Consider the following 5,830-nt stretch of genomic DNA (forward strand, 5'->3'; position numbering starts at 1 on the left):
TGCGACGGAAAAGTTAGCGTTGCAATAGGTGGCGTCACAAAATCCATTTGCGACGGTAAATTTCCGTTGCAAAAAGTATTTGCGACGGAAAACTGTTGCCGTCGCAATGGTTAAACTATTTGCGACGGGTACTTTGCCGTCGCAAAAAGATATTTCATTTTAAAAAAAAAAGTGGTTGAATTGGATGCGACGGATACTTTGCCGTCGCAAAAGAATATTTCATTTATAAAAAAAAAAAAAAAAGGTGTGAATTGCACACCAAAGCTAATACCATCTGCAGCAAATATCATATATTGAAAAATATTATGAAACCCATCATCTATAACCAACCAACAATCACAACCTAAAACAAAGCAGGCTCAAGATTTCAAATCAAAACTAAAAGTAGCCAAAGGAACAAAGCAAAGGCAGAGAGACAACCATAGAATCAAACCTAAAAACCATCAAATTCCATATAAAGAAACAAAATTCAAATATACTTTTCTACCAATTATACACCAATGATTGATAAAGAAACTGATGAGGCATGTTCATTGGTTAAACTGGTACTAACTTTGGAAGTAAGTTGTCCTTTCGCATCTCTGCTCGTCCTACATTTCTCATTGATCACATTTACAAAATCTTCTAAATCTCAGCCTCCGCCATACTCTTTATCATCCTTGTTTCCCTTTGGAAAAAAAATTTAATGCAGAACATCCACTCACTCCATACCTGCACAGGACTTTCCATGGTGGAGAATGAGGATCTTAACAGTACCGAAGATACTAAAATTAGAATAAAGTTGAACTGAAAAATAAGCGGACCTGATAGTCAAGGGTGTATGCATTAGTTATATTTCTCCTCTAATTCTTCCATTATCAAACTCTATACATTTCTGATTCCTCCATTTCTCCCCTGTACAGATCACCAGCCTCTTCCACATATGCAAGTTGAATTAGATATATGCAAGAGAATACTTCTTTGTGGTTGGAATTCCAGCAGGACCAGCCTATAGAAAATCAGTAAAACCAGTTTAGTTTGTGTTTATGTGATAATGTGTGATGGTAGATAATACATCAGATACCTTTGTGACAAAAATGCCATCCTTGGTGAGTCTAGGACTAAATACCCAAATCTGGAAAAACCCTAATCAGGGATTCATGGAAAAAGATAAAGATGAATACTTTTTCTGGATCTCCGCCCTTATCAGGATGGTTCTTGATGCTGTCAGCCCACCTCCATTTTGATTTGTCATACCTGCAAAATTTGAAGATGATGTTCAGAAATTTGAGGCTGTAATCAAAACCTAACAATTAGAAATTTGGGGAGAGAGGTTTACTGAGGGTTTATTAAGAGTCAACAAAAAGTTTAACGTGAGTAAATTGTTTATTGAGCAGTAAGTTGCCCAGAGACATAAAAGTATGATACAACACCATTAATTCTTCAATTAATTAACCAACCAAGTAATCTATCCATTACCACTGTTATCGATGGAAATTATCCAAATAAACAAAAGGGCAACTTACATACTACACCAGTACACATATTAAAGATCTGTTGCAGAAGAAACGTATGGGAATTGAAACCTACAAACTTTGAAAAAAAAAAAATCTGGGAAGGAAAATGATACTGACTAACCTATGTAGCTTCTGTAGAGGTATGGCAAATGATAAGTGCACCACCGATCAAAAGCAACCTAGCTCTCTACCTCCAACTTTTAACAAAACCAGACAGAATGAGAGCTCTGTTCAACTAAGAAACCCTCTCATATCCACTTCCAAACCCTACCAAATACACAAGCTTTCCCATGTCTAAGTAACCAAAGATTGCAGCAAACAAAGCACGCCAGTAACCAAACCAAAATCATCCAAAGATTCCAAAATATAAAGAACCATGAAAGCTACATACAATTACATGCGAATCAGTGAACACTGAACAATAAACAAAATAAACAATTAGCTAGCAAACCAATAACGTCGAATGAAATTAAATACCAAAATCACAAGACTGATAAAAAGCAACACTTGATGCTAAAACTCACATATTGGTAAAGCATGTAGCAATCACAGAAAAATGTGACATTTTTCAAGTCCAGAGTGAGAGCTGTATTGAGCCCCTCAAGGAGAGCCTCAAGCTCCACAGCCTCATTGCTCATCACCACACCACCATCAACTTTTAACAAAACCAGACGATGGCTATCATGCACCAATTACCCAGTTGTAAAACGCAAACAAAAACACAGGTTCATACCTCTATGAATTTGTTTAAATACTGTGTTCTTCCTCCTTCAATTCCCAGAAGCTCCAAAATTATCTACCCTTTATGCACATATCAAGTAAACAACCGAATTATCTACCTTTTCCATTTAGTTTGTCAAATTTTGTAATTATAAAAACAACAAACTTGTAACTTAGCTATCTAGAAAACCCAATCGACCAAGGCCATCCTAGATTTACAATTGACAATATAAATCTCTTCATGACAAAACAGAAAGCAGAGAGAAAATGCAATTCTATATAATCACGATTAAATCCATATATGTATACACACATCAATTCAACATTGAATTTCAAAAACCACCAGCAAACTACTTCAGAAACCATCAAATTTTTATCGACGGAGAGAACGTTGACGGCTGTTGAAGATTCACGATCAGTGTTGCAGAGTCAGTGTATCCCTTTCCCTTAACAGAAAAATAGCAAATTGGTCAGTGTATCTACCGAAAATCATCTTAAAACAAAAGAAATGACTTCAGAGCACATATTAAAAATGCAACCATGTGCCTTACACCTATCATCGCTTACAAACTCAATATGTTTTCCACCAGATTTAGTGGTGCCTATCAACTTCGGTATTCCCACGAGATTCAAGTTGTGGTAGAACCTGAAAAAGCAGGGAATGAATTAAGCTCATTCCAAAACGGACCAAGTCTCAATTCCTTGAGACGGGTGAATGCTTGTGGGGATGCCATTGCTAACCCACTGTTATATGTTCTAAGTCATGAGACCAAAAATTGATTCTGTGATATGAGTCATGGTTCCCAACATAGAGAGCTCAAAAACCTCATCTTTATCACTGAGCAGTACCCTAAAAACTCAACCCAAAATTTAATCCCTAATCTGATCCCAAAACCCAAACCTAGAACGATCCAAATTTCACCTAAACAGCGCATAATCAATGAAATTAGAGCAAAACCCATATCAAAAATTGGACAATAAGATAGAAAGTTGAGTACCTGTGGGCCCAGGCGTCGACGCCGGAGTTCTCGGCAGAGAAGACATCGTGTGCGGTGATCTTCTACTTAGCGCGGTGGAACTCAGCGTCTGGGTCTGCGAGGTCTTTGGACTTCTTGGAATCTTCTTGAGACTGGTAAAGCTAGGGTTTGAGCTCCATGATCGAAGAGGCTCCGACGCCGGCGACGGAGCGGTGCTTCTTGGCATTATGGTCGACTCAGTCAGCAGTCCCAGTGATTCCACCACCACCATATCGTTATAGAGTGATTAACAGAGGAATTAAGAGAGGTGGTTGAGGTCGGGGTGGCCATCGAAGAGAAGATCGAAAAGAGCAGAGAGCTAGAGAGAGAGAGAGAGAGATAGAGATAGAAGAGGAGGATGTGAAGGAGAGTGTGGCCACACGACGTCTAGATCTAGAAAAGTTTTTTGTTTTTTTGTTTTTTTTTTCTTAACAATTTATGCGACGGCGTGGCCAAACCGTTGCAATTAATTTAAAATTATACGACGGCAATATTATATCCGTCGCAGAAACTTACAAATATACTACGGAAAAATAACCGTAGTACATGCCGTCGCGAAACTGACTTTTTGCGACGGAAAAGTTTTCCGTCGCAAATTTCCGAAGCGAATGCAATTCTTTTTAGTAGTGGGGTTTCAACAAAATTAAGAATAAAAACTAATCTCTCTCTAGAAAAAACCCAAAAGTCCTTTCGGCTGCGAGATGGCTTTCTCGACCGGTGGCGCCGAATGTTTGCTGGCTGCTCCTAGACAGGATGATTGATGGTAATTCTCCTGGGTTCCCATGAATAGGTGCTCAGGCTCGAGGTTTTTTGCAGGATGGAGTGTCGGATCGAGTGGACATCACTGCAGCGTGGGGCTGTGTCTGCACGGGTCTGGTAGGCCTTGTCGACTGTGTCGGAAGGTGCTGAAGACGGTGGCATGGGTTGGGTGCTGAATCGAACAGTTTGGTATCGTGGCAGTATGGGTCGAGGGGCTTCGTGGTGGTCGGGTTTTTGTGGGAGCTGGATCGACTGGGCGGCTTCACGACGGCATGGGTCGAGATGATTGTGGTCCTACAGATTGTGGCAGCGGAGTCAGGCGGCACCGCATCAGGGCTGCAGAATGGCTTCCGAGCAGGTCGGCGTTACCTTCTGGGCCAGCTTTCCTGCTGGGCCTGAGTTTAGGTTCTTATTTGTTCGGCTACTGGGCTTTAATTTGGGCTAGGGCTTTGGCCCTTGATCCAACTCTATGTTTTTAGATTTATTGTCTAATTACAATAATTTCGTTGTATTAGGAATCTAGATTTCTAGCTCCTCCGGCGTAGTACCAATGGAGGAAGCCGCTACCTCTACGAATTTGAATGTATAATGAGTAGGTCTATTTCTATGTACCACTGTGGGTACTACCACTATCTTCTTGTCTGTCTATGCTCTTAAATGGCAGCGGAAGGATATGTAACGGCATATTCTGCCTTGTGATGAATGACAATCATTGATCAATTGATTCAAAAAAAAAAAAAATGGGTTTCAACATCGCTGGCATTTTTATTTTTTTTTATTTTTCTCTCAATTGATTCTACAAGTCCATAAATGGTAAAGAGTACTCCCACCTAGAGTTTAGGTGTAACTTTAGTGTGAGAATATCTAACACATCGAAAACACACTCTAAGGATAAGCATACGAGAAATTTTATTAACACATCCCTAAATACTTAATACACATTGAAATTTTTCTACATTTAAAATCAGATTAGAAAAAGACATCCATATTAGAAAAAGAACTATAGTTGGAATATGTTTAATGGCTTTTAATATTGTTATAAATTACGCATTACAAAATTCTTATGATTGTTCATATTGTTTCATGGTAATTAATAGATAGAATGAAAATAAAAACTAGTATGATATATATAAACCCTAATTGGAATCTTCTTCTACAAGCTTGACTACTAGCAATTTTGCATTACAAAATCCTTATGATTGTATATGTTGTTTCATGATAACTAATGGAGAGAAAATAACAACAATTTTGTTATAAACCTAGTTGGGATCCTCATCATGTGTTCTTGATTATTTTCAACAATCTTGACTACCAGCAATTTTGAATAACAAAATTGTTAAGATTGTACAGGTGTCATGATAATAATTGAAAGAAAATTAAAATTATTATGATGATTTTGATAATTAAACGCATTTAAATTCATTATGATATATATAGAATGTTGTGATTATGATAAAGATTGACATGATAATTTTCATATTAATTTATATATAGTGATTTCATATAGAATTTTGAGATTTGAGGATAATTCAGGTAGTTTGAGTGGTGTATTTAATAAAATAATAGAATAAGAAATCAAATGGGTGGTGTATTAAGTATTTAGGAATGTGCGAATAAAATTTCCCTAAGCATACATATTTACTAATATATATATATTGTTAAAGGAAAAACATATTGTGTGCCTTCATCAAAGCAACTAACGAAGAGGGAATCAAGGAATCAGTGATTACCATCAATCAGCACAATTACGGATCAATCAGCATTTAGTATCATTAATGTAATCGATATTTCCGTTGTAATTCTATCCCTATATAAAGGGACTATGAAATGAAATGAGTA

General features: G+C 37.5%; 1 long non-coding RNA gene across 9 annotated transcripts; it reads right to left on the minus strand.

Annotated features, from left to right (window-relative positions):
- Positions 1-424: 424 nt before the first annotated feature.
- LOC133717122 (uncharacterized) lies at positions 425-3,629 on the minus strand. 9 transcript variants are annotated; one of them, XR_009849431.1, is made up of 7 exons: positions 3,215-3,628; positions 2,784-2,862; positions 2,230-2,662; positions 1,618-2,151; positions 1,064-1,236; positions 804-988; positions 425-711 (listed from the first exon to the last, which is right to left on the minus strand). It is a non-coding gene; the product is annotated as an uncharacterized LOC133717122 (long non-coding RNA). The 9 variants fall into 9 exon arrangements; XR_009849434.1 differs by having other exon boundaries at positions 1,618-1,763; positions 2,021-2,662; XR_009849430.1 differs by having other exon boundaries at positions 1,618-1,879; positions 2,021-2,662.
- Positions 3,630-5,830: the final 2,201 nt, after the last annotated feature.

The sequence above is a fragment of the Rosa rugosa genome, chromosome 6 (genome assembly GCF_958449725.1).
Source record: "Rosa rugosa chromosome 6, drRosRugo1.1, whole genome shotgun sequence".
Classification (NCBI taxonomy): domain Eukaryota; kingdom Viridiplantae; phylum Streptophyta; class Magnoliopsida; order Rosales; family Rosaceae; genus Rosa; species Rosa rugosa.